General features: G+C 43.9%; 1 protein-coding gene across 6 annotated transcripts in view; it reads right to left on the bottom strand.

Moving 5' to 3' along the window:
- The window catches only part of JADE2 (jade family PHD finger 2), a 193,176-nt gene extending 173,317 nt beyond the window's left edge, over positions 1–19,859 (bottom strand). For 2 of the 6 annotated variants that reach the window (XM_044454217.1, XM_044454224.1), the window contains exon 1: positions 18,055–18,527. The gene's annotated coding sequence lies outside the window, so the exon portion shown is untranslated. The other 4 variants (XM_044454220.1, XM_044454219.1, XM_044454218.1 and 1 more) reach the window with 4 other exon arrangements.
- Positions 19,860–24,498: the final 4,639 nt, after the last annotated feature.

Below are 24,498 nucleotides of genomic sequence, written 5' to 3'. Positions count from 1 at the left end.
CAGAGCAAGTTTCCAAGGCCAGAACTGGGATGCTAAAATATCCTATGGCCATATAGATGCTGTCTAGAAACCATTGGATTGTGCTGATAGTTAATTATTTTTACTATACTTTTAAACTGCCCAATAACCAAAGTCTACTGGGTGCTGTACAATACATTAAAACATGAATACAAATACTGAAACAAAAAATAAAACCACAAGCAAGAAAATCAAAAGCAAAGAATAAAACCAAAAGAATGGAGTATTAAAAGCACCAAAAGCAGTTTTTTTACAGGCTGGGAAAATGACATGGTCCTCATGCTAAAGAAAGTACAGGATGAGGTGCCAGGGTCACCTCTTTGGGGAGAGCACTCCCTAAGTAGAGGCTTTCTCCCTAATCAGCCAGCCTCATCTGGCAGTGGCATGCAGGGGAAAGTCCCACATAGTTATCTTAACGTCTGGTTAGGTAAATGCTTATCCAGACATTATACTTAAAAAAATCCCTACAAATTTCTGCTACCCTATGTGAGTGTGAGAATGCTGCTTTTGCAGAACAGATTATGCCTGAAGGAAGACATATGCCAAATGCAATGTTGCACAGCAACCTATGTGCCTATATCAATATATCCAAGCCACAGCAGAAATGGGTGGATGCACATCTGTGAATAGCCCAAAGGTCAGATGTGCATGAAAATTAAACTGCTGAAAATGAAGCACAGACATGGCCAAAGTACTTTCTAGGACTGGCAGCCAGGATCCTAGTTTTATTTATTCACAGCAGTACCTCGTACTAATGCAAAGCATTTTCCTGTTTTCCGCCAATTCAAGTAACTGAGATACTAAGCGTGGAGCAATGATCAATAATTCAAGGCAGCAGAGAGTCACACACAAATCATACGGAAACCCACAGCTGTTAAGGTGAACACGGCAAACTGTGCTGATGAAACCAGACTGGTATTCTGTGCAACACCAATGATATGTCATCCTTCCTATAGCTCCTATAGGTCCCTAATAGCCTGTTGCCTATCTGACAACAGGTATGCTATTGAGTCTGTAAGGTGGCAGTCATTTCTTGGTCCAAACAGCACTCACTGAGGTTCTAGATTCGAATCCGAACATTTATTATTGGCACAAACAGTTACAAAACAAAATGCCAACTCTGATCTTAAGAGACTCAAAGCAAACATCCTTAAACCAAGGCACCATGTGAGTTTTTATTATATGTGGTATCTCAGCAGAACCACGCATATGAGTTTATGCCCATCTTTGCTTTGCGTAGCTTTGAACTACAGAGATGAGTTACAGAACTGAAGTGCTGAAACTCTCATGAGGCGTGTGGTTCACATCCAGCTCTTCCTTTCAAAATATGCAGTTCCCACTCTGCAACACAGAAAATGTGCAAGAAGCTTTAAATTTCCAGAGAGAGTGGAGAAAGATACATCCATGGCAGCTTCTGCCTATTCCTTCATCTCATCCTATTCCTTACCTTCATCCTCAAACACTCCTGCCATCTGCTGTGTGGCACAGCTGGTGACTTGCTCCCCACAGCAGATGGGGGGAGGAAGAAGTGAGTGCCAGGACCTGGGACAGAACTAGCAGAAGCAGCCATGGCTGCTTCTTTTCCTGTTAACATCAGGCAATTTAAAGCCACACACACAATTGCTGGGTTGCCACTAGGCAACCTTAAGAGCAAAGACCTGATCTGTTCCTGCTCAAATGCTTCCATGCATTTTCACAAGTAAGAACCACTGCAGAAACATAACTGGTTTCTTCAACTGAAGTGCTGCATACAAAATTTGGACCCAAGCACAATATTGTCTCATGAGAAGCCACCAGAAGAAACCTTAACCCACACGACGTGGGTTCTATGTGATACCAGGGCTCAGATAACATCTATCCCACTTTTTCTAGGATTCAAGAAGGAAAGAGCAACAAAACTGTGGAAAATAGTTTTTTGCTGATTTAATCACAAGAGCTATTAAGAGAAAATTGCACTTGATGACAAGACCACAGGATGCTATTATCCCTTGGAGAAGATGACAATCTGCAAAGGAATTCCCATAAATACTAAATCATAAAACCTTAAGCACTGCCTTCATTTCTAGCACATATGCAATGTTTTACCATACCACTATGACGGATAATAACAGCAAAGTAACATAAACATTTTTACTGACAACGCTGTGGTAAAGAATTGCCCTGTCAAAACATGATTAAAATTACTTCTTGACAATATGGCTATATCAATACTTCTCTCCAGTAATTCAGGGGGAACAGATGTTATTAAACCAGCCTTGCACGTCAGGGCCATTAGATTTCATGTAGAGAAAAAGATACTGCAGATGGATTGAAGACAGTTTATAAGGCTGAAATTCCAACCAAGCAACTTTCTACTGGTTTTTGCTGACCAGGTCAATTTTTTTACATGTATTACAGCAGTTCCCGCTGTTTAGAATGAAGAATGGATGGAGAAAAGATTTAATTGAGGCCTTAAGAGTTGTTTGCTCCAAAGTTCTCTTGGAATACAATACCTGTGGGTCATACTCAGTGCCAATCCATCAAGGGGAAACACCTAGTTGAAAGCAAGAGTTAGAGCTACAAAATTCCACTGGGTTGAGTTCCATCAACTTATCCAAGAATTTTACTAGTCAGGCTGTGTGTGAAGTATTTGAACAGTTATTTACCCCAATGCAGTGTCTTTTTTACTGCTAGGATCCAAGAAATTCTGTGCACGAATTCCTTCGCATGCAAGAAACTACTTGCTCCAACAGGACAAACTTTTCAAGCAGCGAAATGCCAGAAATAAATACTGCACCCCAGAGCCCTCAACCCAGCATCCGATCACTACACTGGGGAGAAAATAAATAACCTGGCGGGTATTAACAGGATTTCTTATACTTTATTTTCTCATTTGTCACAACATACTATCAAGGGTTGGTTCCCCTCCCACTTGACACTGAAGTAGCGGAGTTGCTACCATTTGCGTATGCTTCTGTATTGTGCATGAAAGCATATGGAAGCCCTGTTTAGGTGGACGAATAACAAAATTTCATCACTGTATTTACATAATCCTTCAGTATTCAAGGTGTCGCATGTTAGTCTCACAATGCTGCAAACAGAGGGCTGAGGCAGAGTAGTAGTGACCTGAGCAAAAAAGTTGATTTTATTACTTTTTTACCCCACCTTTCTTCCTCTTGCTAGGTAGGAACTCAAGGTGACTTACAAGGTACCCCAAACAACAATCCTGTGAAATAGGTTGGGCTGAGGGTCTGTGACTGGCCCCAAGTCCCCCACTGAGTTTCATGGCTGACTGGAGAATAGAACCAGATCTCCTGAGTCCCAGTCCAGTACTCTTAACTGCTATACCACACTGGCTCTCAGCAAACCACAAACGGTGTGGTGACATCTTAAAGACTAACCCATCTGTTGTGGAATGAACTATCCTAGGCGGGCAAGAGCCCTTTACACCAAACTGACAAACTCACAGAATGAGTGGTATTAGGTGGGACTTGGGTGGTCATGTAGTCTAGCCCCCTGATGAATCCACGACCTACAAGGCAGCATTCTTCACAGATGGCCAGGGAGCGAAGAACTAAAGAGTAAACATAATGCATAATGAAGAGTTTAAGAACACTCAACTTGCTGGCTGAGTGCTGCCTCCTTTAGCAGAGGCGGCCTGCCTGCAAACACCAGTTGCTGAGGAGCTGGGCAGGAGGAGGTCTTGCACTCATCCTGCTTGAGGGGTTGCTGGTTTACCACAGTGTGGACTCAGTGCTGGACCAGATGGACTTTTCGTCTGACCCAGCAGGGCTTTTCTTATATTCTTAACACACAGCTACTTCACTGCACATTCCAAAATCTGCAAGAAATGAAATGGCAACCAGGTTTGTCCTTATGGACACTGTACATCAGAATTGTGGGCATTTCTAAAGACATCTTCCATCACAGAATGGCACACTGTGAGGTATAATCCCAGTGATCTTTGCAAGGCAAGAGAGGGGAAGCCCCAGCAGTCCTTGTGGATGCTACAGGCTACCAGTAAGTATGCAACCTCTGTGGAGTGGATACCTATGCTGTGCATGCGTTAAATAAGGGTCCTAAAGGGTCCTTAAATCTGAGGACCCTCTTCTACCACAGCACATGCCCCCACCTCCCGAAAAAACTAAGGGGCTTTCAGTTGGAAAACGTGTGGCAATAAGGCTGACAAGGCCCACCTTGTCTTCTTTTCCCTTAGCAGACATTCTTGTGGCCAGCAAAGTCAGGTCAAGCAGCGGCAGAAGATGTGAGGACTAGACATGGAAGACGTTGCGTTCTGGAGCGCCTAAAAAAATTCTGTGAATCAGATAGCTCAACTGCCCAGTAAAAGCCTCGTGCAGAAATGCTTTAAGGGCAAGTAGTTTCTCACAAAGCCTTCCAGCTGCAAACTACTTTGTGCTCGCACCACCCCTCTTGAAAGAATAACTGAGTCAATCTTGCCAGGTTCTGAACGCTATATATGTAATTCCAGTGCCTCTAAATAACCACAACCTGCTGATTAGAGTACTATGTTACCCCATCCAGCCAGGGAAATGGCATTCCCTACATTCTTTGCTCTGCTTTAAGCATTAGCTGTGTCATTCTCCTGGGAAGAGAAAATGCAGGCCTACAAAGGCCGTCTCCCCAGGCCTTTCAAAGCTTTATTTGAAAGCTTTCACTTCAGGTCATAAGAATTCCCTCGCTTACTCATACTGAGGTCATCTAGTCCAGCTTTCTGATTGCAGTAGCAGCCAGCTGACTACCTTTGGTGGCAGGACAGTGGCTACCTCTCTTCAGTTGGTCCTCAGCATCTGGCATGTATTTATTACCGTTATATCCCAACTCTTTCACCTCTTGCAAGGAATCTAAGTTCGCTTGCATGGTTCTCTTCCTCTCCATTTTATCCTCAGAACAGTCCTGTAAGGTAGGATTAGGCTGAGAGTCAGTGTCTGACCCAAAGTCACCCCAATCTGCTGAGTCCCAGTCCTAAAGTCAACTCATTAAACTATCCAGCCTCTGGACATTTCATTTAATCCTTACTGCTAAACTACTGAGCTTCCACTTGCTAAAGCAAGTTAAGCACAGTAACAGTTCCAAATATAAAAACAAGCCATTATTTGCAAAAGTGGCCCGGCAGCCTAGAACTGTAGACATGCATCTCAAGCTGGAAAACTTCAACAGGCACAGAATTATTTTCCATGGCATATTATATACACTCATACATTGATGTGGCAGGATCCTGCACAAAACCTAGACTAGCAATCCTCTGCATTAAATGCTCTGCCAAGCTTAATGAGCTGGTCTACTCAGTATGGATATGTATCTTGTGGCAGCATTACAATTCACATAATGATTGCCTCAATGTTGTTGTTGTTGTTGTTGTTGTTGTTGTTGTTTTAAATATCTACTTGAAGTTAACAATGAAAACTGGAGGAGGCAGCTTCTTAGGGCCTCCCTGTGGCAGGTCACTAAGAAGTTAAATAAGATGCTAATAAAATGGAATGTACTTCTGACTGGGAAGTCTCTCCCAGAGCAGCGTTCTTTTACATGAAAGGGAGAATTATACAGGGACCCTAATGTGCAAATTTCTAAACCACTCCAACATGTGATTGGAATGTCTATCTTGAAAGTTACTAATTTATTTAAATACCTTCTTAGAAGAGCAAATTGCAGGAAAGGAAAAATTATTTAGTCATCAAATAATTTGCCATTGGAATGCCTTGACTAACTGGATCTCTGGTTTGGGCTCTTATTTTTCCACCTCTAGTGACACTTCATTCTGTGGTGGTCAAGGAAAAAGCACACACTGAATTCTGTGTTCTCTCAAGTTGCACTGAAGCTGAAAGGAACCACTTTTCTATTTGTTCCTCCTACATACCTGATCCCCCCCCCCCACCCGCCCCAAAGAAAACAGCATCCCTGGTGGCATTTCAGGAATCTTTTCGCCTGAATCAGTAACTCTCTTCTAGCAATCCATTTTCAGACATTTCAATCCTTATTTTTTCAACAAAAAGCTTGTGAACAGTTCAGTGCCTCTTAGCTTTCATGTGAAGGGTTTGGTATTTTCTAGAAAATGCAGCCAATGTTCTCCTTAGATAGGTAACGTAGTGTTTAAATGTTTTGTTAGAAAGACAGCCACTCCGATTTTCAGGCTCTTCTGAGATCTGATGACATAAGCATCAAATGTTTCTTTTAAACTCTGGGACTCAAACTACACAAAATCTAGGTCTAATTCTCATTGAGGCTGTAAGGTACCACCGAGCTGCGCAGATGGAAGGAAACTCGCGTAGATGAGTGCTCCTCCATAAATCCCTGCACATAGAAACTAGCATGTTTGCAAGATACTTGGCTCCTGACAGCTAGCTTTCTATGTGAAAAGGAGAGGAATCTTCAATCACATGAGTTCCGCCTGCAGAAATCAGTGAAGAAGGTAACATGTGCTTGGAATCAGTACAGGATTCTTTGAAATGCACAATAGGGAGAAAATTCCATTTTGCATAGTGGAGCTACTTTCAATATTAAAAACCAAAGAAAGCTGGTCACTATTGTGGTATTCCAAAGACTACCAGCCATTAATCTCTTAACAACTGGCAAGATGTCTATCATTATGATGAGCAGCAAAAGTGGGGAAGGATTAAGAGGGCACTAATGGGCTCCCCGTGCACTCTGCATTGCGCTCCCCTGGCAGTCTCTCAGGGAAGGCCAGGACACTCTGCAAAGGCAGAGACAAAGGTCAGATTTTTTCCCACTGCAAGTACTGTGCTTTGCTTTTCCACAAAGGATTGAATGGCAAGCATTCACGCATATGAGTGAAAGTTAAGATGCATATTCAGGGTCAACACTGGTACAAAACAAAATTTGCCTTCTGCTCCTAGGGACCACAGTCAATAACTAACTAAATATTTAGCATGGTTTTCCCTCCTTCACTTAGCTTCACAGAGACACCCAGAACTGAACCTTTCTGCACAGCCGTCCCTCACCCTGTGTAACACAAATTCATAGGTAATTTGGTATGAATTGAGTGTTTGGAAACCTATGAAAGAATAAGATTTTTGAGTGAGTTCAAAGCACTCCAAGGCTACCATTGAAGCCACGTGAGGCCCAGTGTGGCACAGTGGTTAAAAATGTTGTTCTGGGACTAGGTTCTAGTCCTCACTCAGCCATGAACCTCACTGGATGACTATGGGCCAGCCACTCACTCTCAGCTTCACCTACTTCACAAGGTTGTTCTTGTAAACCTCATGAACCACCTGGAGTTCCTTGCAAGAAAAAAAGTGGGATATAAATCTAGTTTTAAAAAATGCTCTGTCAAGTATACTAGATACTTTGGGATGAAAGGAGAGTTCTGGTTGTTCTAGATTTAAGCTTCCAACATTCCTGACCACTGGCCATGCCTAACTAGACTTCTGAGCACTGAAGTCCAAAACATCTGGAGATCTACCATCTGCCAACTCCTGTACTAGCAAATGCAACTGAGGTTCTTAATTCTTGTCCCTCACCCCTGCACGATCACCTGTGATGACCGACTTCTCTCCTGCTCCTGGGAAAAAAGCTAAGAGTATACCCAGGCCCCAGGTGGCTGAGCTCTACTCAGCCTAATACAGCCAGCAGAAAGGCATATGTATTCCATGCAAAGCATACCAGGTTTGATCCCTGGTATTGTCAAGTAGGGCTGAGAAATATTCCTGAGTGAAACCCTAGAAAGCTGTTGCAAGTTGATCTGCAGAGCCAACACTGGGCTAAATAAACTGGCACCTTCCTATATTCCTACATTTTACTCAAACATTCTCATATTAAAACATACTCAAGGCTCTCATTCATCTCATTTTATCACATGGAGAGTCCTCAGCCTCACTTTGCTTCACAGGTCACTTCCATATCTCTTTTCCTCAAAACAAACTTTTGAGAGTTTTTTTCTGCACTTATACTGCCTTTCCAGTTCAAAATGTTCTAAAGATTCTGCCATAATATCTCAAAATTTAGCACACAGCATAGATGGCCATATAGCCAGCACTGCAAGATGGTCCAGTGTCTAGTATAAGCTCCCACTTTATAGACTTATTTGTCAAGTGGTAGAAGTTAATACATTCTGGAGGGAAACTTAATCGCTTTGAACAGGAATGTTTAAAACAAGGGTCAAGAGGCTCAAGGAGCTAGGGCAATCCTCAAACTAGATCATGAAAAGTAAGATCTATCAAGCAAGGATCAGGTTGCTGACCTACAATTCAACTGTCTTCCTAGAGTTTCCTAGAGTTACTTCTGTAGTTAAGCACTAAATCAGACACACCCGTAAAAAGGAAAAAAATAAGGTTGTCAGTCTCCGAAGACAGAATCACACAACTGGCTGCTGCTAATAGTCTGAAACATCAGCATCCTGGGCCTTCTAGGAGACAAGTATACTGAAATAATGCATCAAACTCCCAAGCCAAGTCAGCCACAGAGAGGCACTGTTCCCATCCCTTGAAGCCATCAAAAGGCAAGGGTACTGTGACTATTACATAAGCAAGATCATTTTATAAATTTGGCAAACCAACATAACACAGCACTTGGTTACATTTTTGCTCTGTATTTTTCAAGCTTCAGATACTGGGAAATAATCACACATCTAACTCATTTTCCAATTGTATTCATTGGCTTCACTCCCAACAGTTCCTTTAGTGGGCTAATAGGAGAGGACAGACACATTGGGAAAAGGAAAGAGCTGACCTTTTGAAAAGAATGTTGATAGTTCTTATTAGTAAAAAGTTTTGGGAGTCAGTACATGAGCATCCAACACCATAGAACACAGCAACTGAGTAAGCCAACAGTCAATGAAATATGGATAAAGTTGCTTTCACAGCATCTCTGTGGGTCAATTCTTCTATTCTATGCCTGGAATTGATCCCATACCCATTACTTGTTATGGCCTGTCCTTTAAGAAGCTTACTGCATTAAGGCTGCAATCATCTGCCCATTTGCTCTGGAGTAAGCCCTGTAAACATCAGTGACATGCAATTACGAGTGGGCATGCACAGGATTATGCTGTAAATTGTTGTTCTTTGTTCCTTCCATATATGCCACTATCTCGATTACTTCCTGTTCCACTCTTTCTTTGGGAATTTTCAATGTGGTCAATCAATTTATTCCAGCATATAGCAGTTTCCAAATTGAGAAGCAGGCCCTCTACTGGAGGATACAAAAAAGTTGAAAGGGGAAGGAAGTGGACCCAATAAAACCAAGCAACTTTTCTACTGCATTCAAAATAAGAAACAAATCCTCAGACTTGCACAGAAGATTAAAACATAATAGCACATGCCAAATGAATAAGACATTAGTGATGGTGGTAAAAATTATATAGATTTACATCCAGGGATTTCTAACAGTTAGGAATGACTTTGTCATGAACCATACTTCCTGTTATACTTGTCCTTTTTTAACATTCAAACAGAAACTCAACTGAGCAAGTTACACACACATGTGCATGCATACACACACAGCTACAGTTATATAATCATAAAACTATATATAATAATATAGCTTCTAGAAAGCCTGAAATGCCTGATCCTGCCTGATCCTAGAAGCTAAGCAGGGTTGTGCTTGGTTGAAAGCTGGATGGCTGACTTAATGTTGTGAACCACCCAGAGAGCTCTGGCTATGGGCAGTATAGAAATGCAAATAACAACAACAACAACAACCACATGTTGATAGTTTGTAAATGTAACCATGACAATGAGGGAAGCATCCTGCAGCAGAGCCGAGAAGTATATGCAAACACTCCAGTCCCATGCTGCACTCTCAAGGTCCTACCCATTGTGTGCACATACTAGATCCCTGAGAATTCAATTTTTTATGCTTAAGGTGCATCCTAGCCCTCACTGAGGTATTTGCTTAAAAATATGATAGTGGAAATGTCCAAAACCCAACGCACGGAATCAAACAAACAGCTCTGATTATTTTGCAATTCTTCTGTTTACATTTCTTTCATCTTCGATATCAGACTCTGGTTTTGCATGTGTGAGGCTCACCATTCCAGAGTAAGACTCCAGTACAGTAAGTCCACCAGCAATTCTGTGTGGGCTTCTCATGAAAAAAACATATGTAAATCATGCTCACCACTTGTGCACAGAAAATGCTGAGGAACTGCGCTATTCAAGTAAGTTTGCAATAAAGCCCTGATGTCCAATAGACTTCGTTCCTGACATAAGAAGTTTCCGTTAAGAAAACATAAGCCGTTTCCCTGACACGGTATATTGCAGAAGATTTGCATGCGAAGTGTGCTCTGCGATTTCACATTTAAAAACCTAAAGATATGAATATGCATGGAACCAACTACAAATTAAATTATGTTTAAGTTCCTGAAATTGACATCCTTCACTAATCTAGGCCACAGCTCTGCTGGATTGCCTGTACATTAAAAGTAGGATCAGCGTGAGAAAATTATGAATTGTGTCTCATATTGACATTTTCCACTCAATAGCTCCAGTTTAGAAGAACTCCAACACCTGTGACTTCTCACTGGCATCTTACCTCTATGTTATCCTACAGCAATTACTGCAATACATTGTATGTGAGGCTGCCTTTGGAAACTTCTCGGAAACTTTGGTCAATTGGAAATACAGCTGCTAAACTGCTATCTGCGACTGGCTGTAAGAACTACAGATTTCCAGTCCATAAACAACCACATGCCATTCAATTTCTGAGTACAGCTCAAAGCTCTGATGTTGACCTTTTAAATCCCAGTTGGCCTGGAAACCAGATATACAAAGGGCTGCCTCCCCAGCACAATTAAGGTTTGTCACTGGATGCCCTTCAAGCACCGACTTCTCAAGCTGTGTGGAGAAAGGGCCTTTTCTGTTGTGGCACCCTACATCTGGAATGGCCTTTCCAGATCAGCTTGCCAAATCTGGCACCAATTTTAATTCCAATAGCATATGAAGACCTTTCTATTAGCCCAGGTCTTCCAGCATGTTAGCTAGCTGGTTTTAATTCAGTGGATTTACTGAGCTCTGGTGGCATTTGCTGTTTCACACAGTTTTATTTAGTTAGTTATTAGATTTATATCCCACTGTTTTCTTACAATGAACTCAAAGCAGCCTAACTGTACTGCTCTGTGTAGTATTTTGCATGATTGCTATTTACATTTTTATCATTTTTGGATCTGTTTTTTCATTCCTATAAGCCGTCCTTAGAGTTTGCTGGCTGAATGGCAGCATATAAATCTTTAAACAAACAAAAAGGCTAAAAAGAATCACAAGATGAAAATGTCATTTTGAAAGAAATCCATTGTCTGGCCATTTTTAGAAATCACCAAACAACCCATATTCTTCCCATGACTCACACAGTTTTCTTCCATCTGAAATTACCTTTACTAACCAGAAAACTACTACTCCCGTGAAACTACTGCACATTCTTCCCATACAACCTTACGGTGATATGGTGCGTTCAGAAATGGTATGATCTGACAAAGATATTTCTGATCTACATGTTCTTTTTGAAAGGGGTTAGTATTTTCATTAACCATGCCCACCATAATGGATCCTGGAGCAGCTTCTAATCTGTACCAAATGTTCAGTTTGTCTGGTTTGCACTCTTGTCTGCTAGGAGGAACCTTTGCTTATTACTCATATTTGTTACTCTACTTTCCCCTTCTGACTCTCTTATTTTTAACCATTTGTTTATCCAAAGACAAGTCAAAACATGCTTGTCAAAATGCAGGTGCAATTCTACACAAGTTTAGATAAAGGGGAAAGAATGGTCTTTTTTCTGTCTATGTTTGCACAGGAGTGCACCCTTAGTTATGTTAATTTAGATGTGGGGAGGAAAGGGAGGCACGAGGAACAGTTACCTAAAGAAGGATAACATAATAAGAGGGATAAAGAAAGTCAATGACTGGAATACCCCACTGTGTACAGCAGAGGTGGGCAAAACGAATATCTTTATGTACTGGCAGATGTCTAAGTTATTTGCAGTAAAGGCAAGGATTTCTGACTTCCCAATTGTTTAACAGCAGCTACAACAAAATGACTCCCTCTGCCCTAAACTACATGCTGAAATGAAGAAAACTTGGGCGTATTCAGTTATGGATTTTGGGTGGAAGGCCTGAAGGCTTAATGAACACCTCCATCCATACATTCCATATATGCCTGCCTGGCCCTTAAGGTCAGCTACAGATATCCTTCTCCAGGAGCAGCTCCTTCAGGAAATTAGAAGGATGACTAAAAAGGGGAGGGCCTTTTCTGCTGTGGCACCTCGACTCTGAAATCAGCTCTTCAGAGAGGTGTGCCTGATGCCAATGGTGTATACTTTTCAGTATCAGGCCAAGACCTTTTTATTTTCCTTGTATTTTAACTGCTGATAACTTATTATAGATTTTTTATGACCCTGTGGAGCAATTACAGTACAATTAGTTACAGTTATAGTGATGGTTGTTTTGATTGTGTCCATGATCACAGCTGTTACTAGTATTATTTTGTCTGTGTTATTTTTGTCTATTTTTATTTATTAGAATATTCATTTTCATCAATTTTTGGTTATTATTGTACTTAGTCAATGTCTCATATTTATTTAGATGGAGATGAGGAGATGATGGATTAAATTGGAAGGGCCCCTGTGCACAGTTCTTGCTGCCTGGGCTGATGTATTAAATCGTGTTGTATTTTAATTGTGTTTTCATGTTTTACGCCATTCAGAAAGCTCACAAACTGCATACAGTATATGTAACTTAATGAATGAAAGAATGAATGAATGTACAGCTGCAGGAGTCAAAACACATTCCTTGGCTCTGTATTATTTAATTCTATACATACATCTTTTGCACTAGATTCCAACTGGTGGATAACAGGATTCTAAAAAGATAAGGAAGTTGATTCCACAGGCCTCCAGTCTTGTTTACCACTGCTGTGCAGAATTTGAAAGTTCCATCTTGGAACATGGTAAGCAGCAAAAAGGGACCATGGCTCTGCATCCCTATGTTAATTAATACATTTGCAACTTCCAATTGCTTAGTAATCATCTTTCAAGGTAAGTTGTTGACTGCACTAATAGCAAAGGAACGAAGTTACTTTCTTTGCCAGTCTACAACTTTCAACTGAACTCACATACACCATCTGTTCCTACAGATTTAACCTAAGAGCAGTAACCCTAGCACTAACTTTATGTTCTCTACAGTATTTGTGCACTGTTGTCCAAAACTAACTCACATATGAACAAAAATCATGTTCAGCTTGTATTCAATGTTAGTCTTACTTGGAGCAGACCCATCAAAAGGGATGGAGCCTATCTTAAAGTAACATACAATGCAAATCAGTGGGTAAAATGCAGTTTAAGTTTATAACAGTCCTACTGAAATATATGTGACTTGTACTAATCATTTCAAGGATCTACGCTAAGTATGTTGCATTTTACCCACTGGATCTGACTGCTCATCTTAAGGTACAATCCTAGGCATGTTTCAATAGAAGTAAGTCCAACAGCCCAGCATTCCCCCAACAAGACTTACTGGCTGCAAAGTCAACTAAAGGAACCAAGGTTCCATTTGGATGCCAGGAAGTACTTCCTGACAGTTAGGCCCCCAAGGGCATGGAATGGGCTTCCACAGGAGGTGGTTGAAGCCCCATCAGTGAGGGTGTTCAAGGATGGTGGGCATGTCATGAGTGAAGCTGGCTGAAGCCGTGGGTCAGACTAGATGGCCCAGAAGACCCCTTCTGACTTGCTCAGTTTCTATGTTTCTAAGGTCTTGGGAACTGTAGGACTTTTTTCAGTCAAAACATGCATAGAATTGCATCCTTAGTCATATGCCCTTCTTTAGTTTCTACAATTTCTCCCTCCCTTTTCAAGAGTATTTTCCTTTCTGTTCTAATTTTAACAAAAATTATATGCAAAATCAGAAAGTTTATGAAAAGCATGGGCCACTGCCAGAGAAGCACCTGGGGTTCCATTCACAGAGCCAGATGTGCATGATTACTACTTTCGTTACTCATTTTAAATTCACAGAAGCAAGGGCAAACATAGTCTGGCTGAACCTGGGAAACAAAAAAGAAGTTTAAGAAACTTGAGGTAGTCCATATAAACTAAGATGACCAGAGTCAAAAAGGCCTGATTCAGTATCTTTAATAATTATGTGGACAGTTCTAGCTACTTAACAGCAGAGGTAGGCAACTTGATCCCCTTCAGATGTTTTGGACTCCAACTTCTATAATCCCCTACTATTGGCCATGCTGGCTCGGACATGCAGGAGATGAAGTTCAAAACATCTGCAGGGTACCTGGTTGCCTGTCTCTATGCCAGAGTACACCCCCAGTGGTACTGTCAGGGAAAACAGTAACTCAGACTCTGTAAGCCAGAGGTTAGTTTACTCACTATGTTTCAGCAACCAGGACAGCCAAAAGCCAGTTAAATTTCCCTACAGAAGATAAACTTAATAGATTTCATTCAGTCTCAAGTATGATTTAACTTCAGTAGCCAGCAAATATTTAAAGGTCAAATATAGTTCTTAAAGCCAAGATTGCTTAACTTCAAAGAGAAGTTGAGCAAACTGCTAACCTATCAGGAACCAAAGCCTAATTTGCAAAGATCTGTCTGACATTGTTTTGAATGCAGATTCACCAGTTGGAGGGATAATCAATTGCCTTTTTGCAAACAGCATGCTGTTGTCGCTAGCATAAGGTTCACAGCACTGAGGAATCTATACAGCTGAATCCAAAAAGCAGTTGCTTTTCACAGCAATCAGCTGCATTTCCATCTTGCAAACTCAAACTTCAGATACAGTTTTCTAAGGGGGATAGATCCTTGACAAACAGAAAAGGCAATGAAATTCAAATTTAATGGCAGATCTTAAAATTAAAATGCAATTAGATGTACCATCAAAGATGAATACTTGATTTGGCAGAAAAATATGTTCGAAGTTACAAGGAGCCAAGTGATTAATTTCTTTCCCAGAGAGATAGCCAGGAGGCCTCAACAGTATGCCAAACCATTTAAGGAAATCAACCTTCTGAATATTGGGGGAGGGGGAGATTCATTAAATAATTAAAATGCACATACACAAATAATGGCAGAGGCTGGGATAGTTGCTTTTATTAATTAACCTCAGCAGAAAATGGGGAGGCAAGGCAAATATGAGAAAAGCAAGAACTATGGAACATCGTTTCTGGAGAGCATTGATGAAAGTGTTATGGGAAGGAGAAGAGAAGGTGCAGAAGAAGAGCTAGAAGAAGCTAACAGGTGATTGAGAAGGAGACAGAAAGGGAGAAACTGGCTGCCTTGGGATGCTAGGGGCAGCTTAGCGAGCAGTTAACTCAGGCACTTCTGTTTACACATGGCTTTCTGGAGAATATCCCAGAATGCATGAAGCAGTTTGGGAGATCCTATTTCGTACTTCAGGTTTTCATGGTACATCAGGAGGGAGCCATGTGTCAACAAATGACGAACAAAAGGTAAATGGGTTAAGGGAGGGTCCAAAAGTAGGCTTAAGCAGGCTATTGTGGGGGCTACTGAGGTTAGGGAACATGGCACTTAAGCATCACTGAGGGTTTCAAAGACTGTTGAGGACTAGAAACAGGTTTTGACAGGTAAGTGACAGGACCAGGTAAAAGTCCCAATATGCCAGCAAGGGAAAGAAAGAATGGGTATCAAAAGAATGCATAAGCCACAGAACTGTACATGGTTATTGATTGTTAAAAAGAGTAAGATGTCAACCCAGTGTTAGATTGTAGAGAAAATAATAAAATTTGAGAGCCAGTGTGGTGTAGTGGCTAAGAGCATGGGACTGGGACTCAGACGATCTGGGTTCTAGTCCCTGCTCAGCCATGGAGCCAACTGGGTGACTTTGGGCCAGTCACAGACTCTCAGCCCAGCCTACCTCACAGGGTTGTTGTTGTGGGGATAAGATGGAGGAGGAGAATGATGCAAGCTGCCTTGAGCCCTTTGTAGGAAAAAGGCAGGATATAAATTGAAAAATAAATAAATAAATAAATAAAAATTTGGAGGAAAAAAGAATGCATAAACTATCTCATTGAGATAAGAAAACAACTTAGTTGGAATAGGGTGTCAAATAAGGGAGAGCAAAGCAAAAGAAAGGAGGGAAGATCCCAGTGAAGCCCAGAAGATGCAGACATGCACAATGTCCCAGGAACGCCAAGACACCAGTGTTGGATCGGGGCTATAGCTTAAGCAAGCAACAGCTATAAAAATCACATGCAAAAGGAAGTTGAGCTCAAGAGTTTGGGAAAGAAGCAGATAGATGGAAGCTATGGAAGGAACAGAGTTATCATGTGATAGGGAAAGGGATTTTTTTCTCAAGAGGTGAAAATATTCTTAAAAGACTATTCAACAAGGACTAATCTCATTACTTTAGGGAAGAGACAAAACATGTGTACTTGGGGTGAAGGTATATGATGTTTGTGAGCATGATCTTGGTCCCAAATTAGATTCCAACCCAATTTTCTGCATTTATAGTGAAACTCAGAAGATTGAATTGCATCTCTCTCTCACCATGCAGCCCCATAAAAATGTTCCAGCCCTGGCAGACAAAGCTGTAAAAGCACACAGCATTTGTGGCTATCTGGCACCTGTGGCAGAAAATGAATGGGGAGGGAGGTAGAGCTTAACCTGAGCTAGGACTTCGGCTGTAGGCCGAATAAAGTGAGAAAGGCCCTTTGGCTTCGGTACGGGGAAAGCACCTTGCTCTAGCCACCATGTAAACCACCGTCAGCCCACACACTTCTGGGATTGCGGGCAGGGGGGCAGAGGAGCGGCTCCACGGCAGAACCTGCGACTCCGAGGCAGGCTTAAGCTTGGGAAGCTCTATTTCCTCGAGGAGACAAGGAATGTATGAGAAACAGCCATGGGGGAGGGGGGAGCACGAGAGAGAGAGGGAGAGGGAGGATGGTTGCATGAGAGAAACAGCAGAGCTGAGATGATAAGTCGCTTAGGGAAAGCATGCCTACCACAGGCAAAGTGCAACGCTTGTAAGGGAATGCAGGGAAAGGCGGCAGGCGAGCAGGGTGGAAGAGAACGCCTCCGGGAAGGGAGGAAAGAGGAGCCCGCGTATCCGCGGGCGAGCGGGAGGGGGTGGAAAGGGCGGGAGGGATTCAGTGGCAGAGATGGAAGAGGAGATGAGACGCCCCCGGAGGAGCCCGCTGGGAGCCGGGAGAGTTTGAGAAGGTAAACAACAGCCACGCCCCCTACAGTCCTTATTCCTACCGCGCAGCTCAATCGCAGCCGTTGCCTGTAGATTTCCATTCCCAAATCTCTCCATACCCCCCGACGGCGTGACTCTCGCCCTTCCTCCCCCACCCCCCACCTAGCCAGCCTCGCTGTGGTACAGTGCGGCTACAAAAGCCATCAGCGCCCTGAAAAGCCCGTGCCGCTTAAAAGCCCAGCGGGGTCTCCCACCCTCGCGAAGGACGGCGCTTCTTTCTCCGCTGCTTCTGCCTCCTGGGCGCATTGTTTATGTCTTGTTGCAGGAGCTGGCAGGGACCCCACAACCCCAGCACGTGAGAGGGGCTGATCATGTGGGTGCACCAGCTTCAAGGCATGCAAAGGCTCCAAAACGTGCTGCGTATCAACAAAAATGAAACTCGTGTCCCCTAATTGCCGCGCGATCCCCTATTGCATAGACTTCGTACATGGAATATTACGCCCTCCCCACCCACACTTTCGTCCTAACTCTGTTGGGTCCGTATCATTTTCGAACGCGCCAACCCCCTTCTCACTCCCTATCATCTTTTTCCCTCCCCCTCTCAACAAATTGTGTGTACTCCTTTCTCCCACCCACCCCTTTTCTTTAAGACCTTTTGGGGTTAGCTCTGCCGCAGTCATTAATTCGCGGAATCGTTTCCCGAGGCTCCCGATCCTTTAAAAAGTTGTTGTTTACATTCCTGCCGCCTCCCTTTTAAAACATGACTGACCAACATGCGCAATCCATATCTAAAAACGCTGCACACTTCTCTCCCCCCCCCCCCCCAGCCCTTCCTCCTTTGCAGGCAGCACAGGCAGGGAGCAGTAAAACAAATGCGAGGAGGAGGGGAGAGAAATCAAGAGAAGCTGCACAAAAAATGGAGCAATTCTCCACCCTTTTACCTTGGGCTGGGAAAGAGCGTCCTCCAAGAGTTGAGAATGTCCCTCGGGTTACAAGAGAGGTGTGGGGAGAGATGCTCCAGAAATGTAACCGCTCCTGGAATCTCCCTTTACAAAGATTAATCCGGTACCATTGCGGAGGGGGAGAACCATCCCCCCCTCCAAGGATCCGAAGATGATACCCTCCTTTTAGGAGTAGATACAAAGTAACTCCATGGATGCAAAAGAAAAACCCGATTAAAAAAAAAGCTTCCAGCTGAGATGGCCGCTCTGTGCAAAATCCAGCGAGCCCCTGCGTGCGTGTTTCTGTTTCTTTTTAAAATCCAAGACTTCTTTTTCCGATCTCTTCGCAATTGCCCGAAAATCTGCGACTGGTCTCACCCCCCCTTCCCTTTTTCCTCTGCTGGCGAAGAAGGGACTTCTTCAAAGGAGTGTATCAATTAGGATGATGCTGGGGAGCATTCACCCCCCGCCCTTCTTCCCCCACTCCCTCTTGCTTCAATTTCTTCTTTTCTTGCTTGTTGTTTCTTCCTGACGAGCAGCAGGTCCAGGTGCAGCTGCAGACGTGGGTCCCATCCCTGATTGTGTTCGGCATGTGTTGCCTCCCACCCCCCGCCCACCCCTCCCTCCGTTCACCTCCCTCCGATGCGCTGAGTCCCCATCGCTTTTCTCTCGTGCCCTGGGCAGCTGGAAAGGGGTCGGGTTGCACACACGGGTTCGCTCTCCTTTTCTCTTTCTCGTTCTCTACAAGCCTGATCAGGTCACTTTCGCAATGATCTTCAGCCTGGCGCGCACACAACGGTGGCGGCAGTGCACACACACAAGCAGACACACACAGAGAGATCACAGAGCTGCAACACTTTCTTTGCTTCCTCCCCTTCTCCTATACACACTCCAATCCCCCCCCTTCACCTCCTTGGAGCTATGCACAGGCGTACACTAGCCTGCTGCTGCAACCTTACAAAAAAATAAGCTTATACTTAACAAAATCTTTTGGCGCCATATTAATGACGTACTTCAAATTTGCCATTTCTTCCTGCGTCAAAAAGACGTTTCTTGCAAATAACAGATGAGGTGCAAGGAGGAGGGGGAGGAGGGAGAATCCGAAATAAAATAAATAAATAAGCCTACCCCTTCAGAGGGAAGCCGAGACCCTGGCGGTGAAAATCGCGCGTGGGGAAGATTGGGGGGGGGCTGTTTGTGGTGGTTGCATTAACCAGAAGCGCACGAGGTGAAGGCGGGGAGGGAGAGGGCGAAGTGGCGGGGCAAATCAAGATCAGAGCAAAATTGCCGTCCTGTGGGTCACAAAGTTATGGGGCTACCTCTGCGGCGAGAAGAGTGGCCTTTGAAATGCCACCACTTTGGGGGAAGGAAAGAGGAAAAAACGTTTCTAATTTAAATCGTTCTCCAGATCATTCCTAGCCGGGAGCAAGCTGGCGGTCAGCACTTGCTCCTTTTGAGCAGCCGTGCCAAGAGGGAGGAGAGACGGAGGTTAGCAAGGGTTGGACAAGACATTTTTCTCTTTTTTTCCTTTCACATTTTGTCCCATTAAGCCGGTTTATTTCGACCCGGGCAGACAGGGCTCTCTCCCCCCACACACATGCACACATATGCCCGCCCCTCCTCCCCAGAGAGCAACGGCTTCTCAAAGCAAAGAGAAAAAGAACTTTGCACAGTTTACACAGGAAGAAGAGGAGCCAGGTCCGCCCTCCTGTAGTTCTCGACTTGACCTTGTGATGCACAAACAATACACTTCAATCCGTTGCTGGAAGGGTGCTCGTTGCTGTTGCGCTCGCCTGTCTGTTTTCTGTGGTGGCAGCAGCCGAGATCTGCTCCAACATCGAGTTGGCCACACCCACCGCTGCCTGCTTGAGGCAGGCACCTACTTCTGGTAGCAGAACAGTTATTTCACATAGGCAGGAGGGAGGGGGAGGGCAGAAGGTCGCCTACCTGAGCCTGGTTCGACCATCGAAAGCCCGATCGCTCTGCCCCACATGCACTTCAAGCCCACCGAACAGTAACCTGGCCACTGTTTCGCCTTCTGCAGTCGCGCTGTTCCCGCCGCAGGCCCGGCACAATTAATTCGGAATGCTCTGCGTCTCCGTAAGAACTTTACCAGGCGCTGTTGCTCAGAGCCGAAGTTAAGGGTTCAGTAGACTCCTTGCAGCCGGAGCCCTTCCTAGCTAGGGATAGGGATCCGAGGGCCAAGCCCGGCTCTAACCAGCCCTTCCTAAAAGGCCATGCTCTGGGCCCCACCTCCCCCCGCAACCCTTGTTCTTTGGCAGTTTTCTGCGTTTTGTGCATTTCCCCCACTTCTAAGAGATTGAAATGCCCATCCTTAGGCTTAGTTACTGAGTGTAAGTGCATTAAGCTAAAATATGCAAGCAGTCTTTTGTACTTCTGAACCCACCACTTTTACTGTTTGCCTGCCCCATCACTGGAATCTACCCTTCTCCAAGAGCATCTCTGAAACTGATTTTGCCCTTGGGCTGAAAGAGTTTCCCACAGCTTGCTAAAAGCCATAAACTAGCTAGGAGCCTGCTCTCTTATCTCCCAGCCCTTTTCCATATTTGTAAGATGGGAATATTACTGCAAGCATCAAGCAGATAAAGATTTTACAGCACAGTCAAGTATCCCCTGAGTGCTGCAGGGGAAAGATGCTGTTCCATCAAGAGGAAGCCATCCCACCTGCTCCTCACACCAAGGACCTTATAAGGAAGGCTGGAGCTGCAGTTGGGGAGGCACTGCTGCAGGGGAGATGCCTGAATTTTTTGTGGTTGCTCAGACCTTGCTTGAAATACAGTACTATTTTTAAACTCATATTGAAATGTTAGGCTGTACTATTATTTTGTATTTTTGTATTTCACTGTATTGCACAGATTGTTGTTAACTGCACAAAAAGCCATTGGGTGATAGAGAGTTTCAATAAATAAATGTAATATGCATTTGCCAACTTCGTTCGGAAGTTGGATTTTTTCTCCCAGGCAGCTGCAATTGTGGTGGCACAAGGCAATACCTCACATTAAGGAGACACTTCTCAACTGACGGAGGTATTTCTCTCACATATTAGAACTGTGCCTTCAAACTATTTTGGGACTCCTAAAGAGGACTGCTGCATGAATTGGCAATGGGGGGGGGGGTGATGATCATTTTAAGGCAGGGGGAACACAAACCATCCCACAGCAATTGGGCTAAGAAAAGCAATCATTTGGACTAATTTTTTACCCACAGGGAACAAGTCACTGAGGCCCCCCCATGGAATAATTTAAATTGCGTACAGTGTTCAAACACTTTACAGTGTGATCCTATGCATGTTCAGACAGAAAAATGGCCTACTTGGTAGATGGGGATGCTGGGAGTTGTAGGATTTTTTCTGCCTTAACATGCATAGGATTGTACCCTTGGTAACATTTTGGGAAAGCTTTCAATTATTGTACATTTCTTGGCCAGGGTATCCTGTTTATGATTTTTTTTTTAAATGACCTATTTAAGATGCACTGATTTTCCTTAACTGGTGCCCTCCAGATGCTTTGCACTATACCTTCTGCCATTCCTGACCAGTGCCCATGCTGAAGCTGATGAGGATTGAAGTCCAAAACACCTAGATTCTAGGTCTAGGTCCTAGAAGGTGTTGAGTTGGGGAAGGATGTATTGAGCAGCTGCTAATTTAGAGATTCCTATAATATGTGATACTTAGATAAATTACCAATGTACTGTACAACCAATAAAGTTACTGGGTGGTATTATACACATATTTATAGATAGTTTGGTGGACTGATAGGTCAGTTGTTTAACTCACTTCCAGCTGTTTAACTCAGCTGGGATGCAGCCCTGGCTTCAGGTGCATGCAACTGGGCTGGACGAATTGGACTTCCCTTCTTTCCCCCCAAATCAGCTCCTGCTGAATAGGGTTAGTTATATTATGCGGTAAAGGGAGGATCCCTAAAACTTGGGCAGAAGCCCCTTCCATGACCAGAGCCATTCCCCTCTAAAGAAGGCAGAACCTGAATCCAACAGCATGTATTTTATGTGTCAGTTGGGTTCTGCAAGCTCTGACCATAACTTGGATTGCACTGGTGGTGACTTATGGAACAACCTTTGAAAGGGTAATGACTTGTTTGTTTGTTTTCTATTATACCCCCGCAAAACAGCTGGAGCTCTTTGGGCAGTTCACAATAGCACATTAAAAATAAAATAAAGATACACCATGATAAAAACCTATTAAAACATCATTAAAAGTTTGCAATACAAAATTTGAAACCAAGTTTAAAACAGATTAAAATAACTTGAAAAATAAAACTTAACAACTAGCTGGCCCCAGTAGACTACTTGAATGCCCTTCAGTAGAGGACAGTCTTTACCTGGCACCAAAAAGAGAGTAAGTTGACACCAGAGGGCTTCAGTGGGGAGTTCATTCCATAACTCTGTACATGGTAGGTGTGTCGTGAGAAGAGCTGGCTAGAGCCAGGGGTCGGAATAGATGGCCCGGGCGGCCCCTTCTGACTTGCTCTGTTTCTGTTTCTATAACTGGGGGGTGGGGGGTCCCACTGAAAAGGTCTTTCTCCTTGTTGCCACCATCCAAGCCCCCTTAGAGGTGGCCTTCAGAGGTAGGTCTCAAAACTTGATCATAGTGACAGGCCAGAATTGCTCTGTCAATTGCACAGTGTTATGTGATCAGGCTGCCTGATCCCTGTTATAAGTCTGGTTGCTTCATTTTGCACAAGCTGCAGTTTCCAAGCAGTCTTCAAGGGCAGTCTCATGTAGAGTACATTGCAGTAGTCTAGTTTAGAGACTAGATCACTGATAGAAGCTGTGTCCATCCAGATAAGGTCATGGCTGAGCCACCAGCCAAAGCTGGTAGAAGGCACTCTGAGCCACTGAAGCAACCTGGGCCTCAAGTGACCTAGACAGCTCAAGGAGCACCCCCAAGTTACAAACCTTCTCCTTCAAGGAGAGTGCAACCCCATCTAGAACAGATTTAATTCCCTCTACCCAGGCAGTAGAACCCCACACTAAGAGCATCTCCATCTTGTCTGGATGAGCTTCAGTTCGTTAGCCCTCGTCCAGTCTGTTGTTGTGGCCAGGTACCAACTGATTCAGCACTTCCACAGCCACACCTGCTAAAGATGAAAGGGACAGAGCTGTATGCCATCGCCATGTTGGCAACAATGCACTACATAGCAGTTTCAGGTAGACTTTAAATAACATGGGGGACAAGACTGACCCCTGAGGAATCCCATGCTGAAGGATCCAAGGGGCAAAGCAATATCCTTCAAGCACACCTCCTGGAACCTACCCTCCAAGTAGGAGCAGAACCATTGCAATGCAGTGTCTCGCACACTCAGCTAGGCACTGTCCTAGAAGGATACCATAGTCAGTGGCAATGAAAGGTGCTGAGAGGCCCAGAAGAACTGGCAGGATCACCCTCCCCTGTCTCTCTTCCTGCATAGGACATCATACAGGGCAACCAAGCCTGCTTCCGTGGTGAGACCAGGCCTGAACCCCGACTGAAATGGATCCAGATAATCATTCTCATCCCAGAGTGCCTGGAACTGGTGGGCCACGACCTGCTCAAGAACCTTGCCTACAAATGGGATGTTGGTCTCCATCCTAGAACCATTGGATTCTTCTGGGTCCAGGGAGGTTTTCTTCTGGAGTAGTTTCACCACCACTTGTTCCAGGGGGACTGGGACCACTACTTCTTGTACACAAGAATCACCTCCCTGACTTCTCCTTATCCTGGCTAGGTCAGGGCAGGGGAAGTGTTGGAGCAACAGCAGTGCAGCAGCAAGACCATATTCTACATTAGTTCTGTCTTCCCTGCTTGCCTGAATGCTCAGCTGAGGCGGTTCTCACTTAAGGCAAATATTTTATTGATCACATAATTCCTGTAATCAACATATGACTTGCATAAGCCAATTTTAATGTCTAGAGACCCCTTCTTTCCCAATTCCATCTTGGAACTCTGGACACGCACACCATGTGTCTTCACCATCAAGAGTCCCCGACCTTGCCACCATCCCCCTTCCAACCCACTTTCTACAATTTCTCGCTGGATGAAAGTTTGGGAGTCGGGGGCAGCATGTTTTGCTCATCTGGTGTTGAGTGAGGAATTAGAGCTGATACTCTTATAATGTGGCCATTAGTGTGTTTCTCTGCTTGTCCTCATCAGTTTCCTAGTCCTCAAGATCATTCAATAATGTGTGTGCAGTGTAATAGTGGTGCTGCAAGCTTTATTGGGGATTCCAAAAGGATATTCCTATTCTGAAAAGACAGGATGTTGTGCACTTCACTGTTCTGCAAGCAAGAAAAAGAATCTCTGGAGATAAAGCTGGCTCTATTTTTCCTTCATCATCTTTCACATATTCCTCTTTGCATTTGCTTTTGTATAGGAGAGAGAGAGAGAGAGTGTGTGTGTGTGTGTGTGTGTGTGTGTGTGTGTGTGTG

The sequence above is a fragment of the Varanus komodoensis genome, unplaced genomic scaffold (assembly GCF_004798865.1).
Source record: "Varanus komodoensis strain SLA01 unplaced genomic scaffold, ASM479886v1 scaffold7_3, whole genome shotgun sequence".
Taxonomy (NCBI): domain Eukaryota; kingdom Metazoa; phylum Chordata; class Lepidosauria; order Squamata; family Varanidae; genus Varanus; species Varanus komodoensis.
Note: the sequence above shows the minus strand (reverse complement) of the source record. Positions and strands in the feature narration are given on the sequence as shown.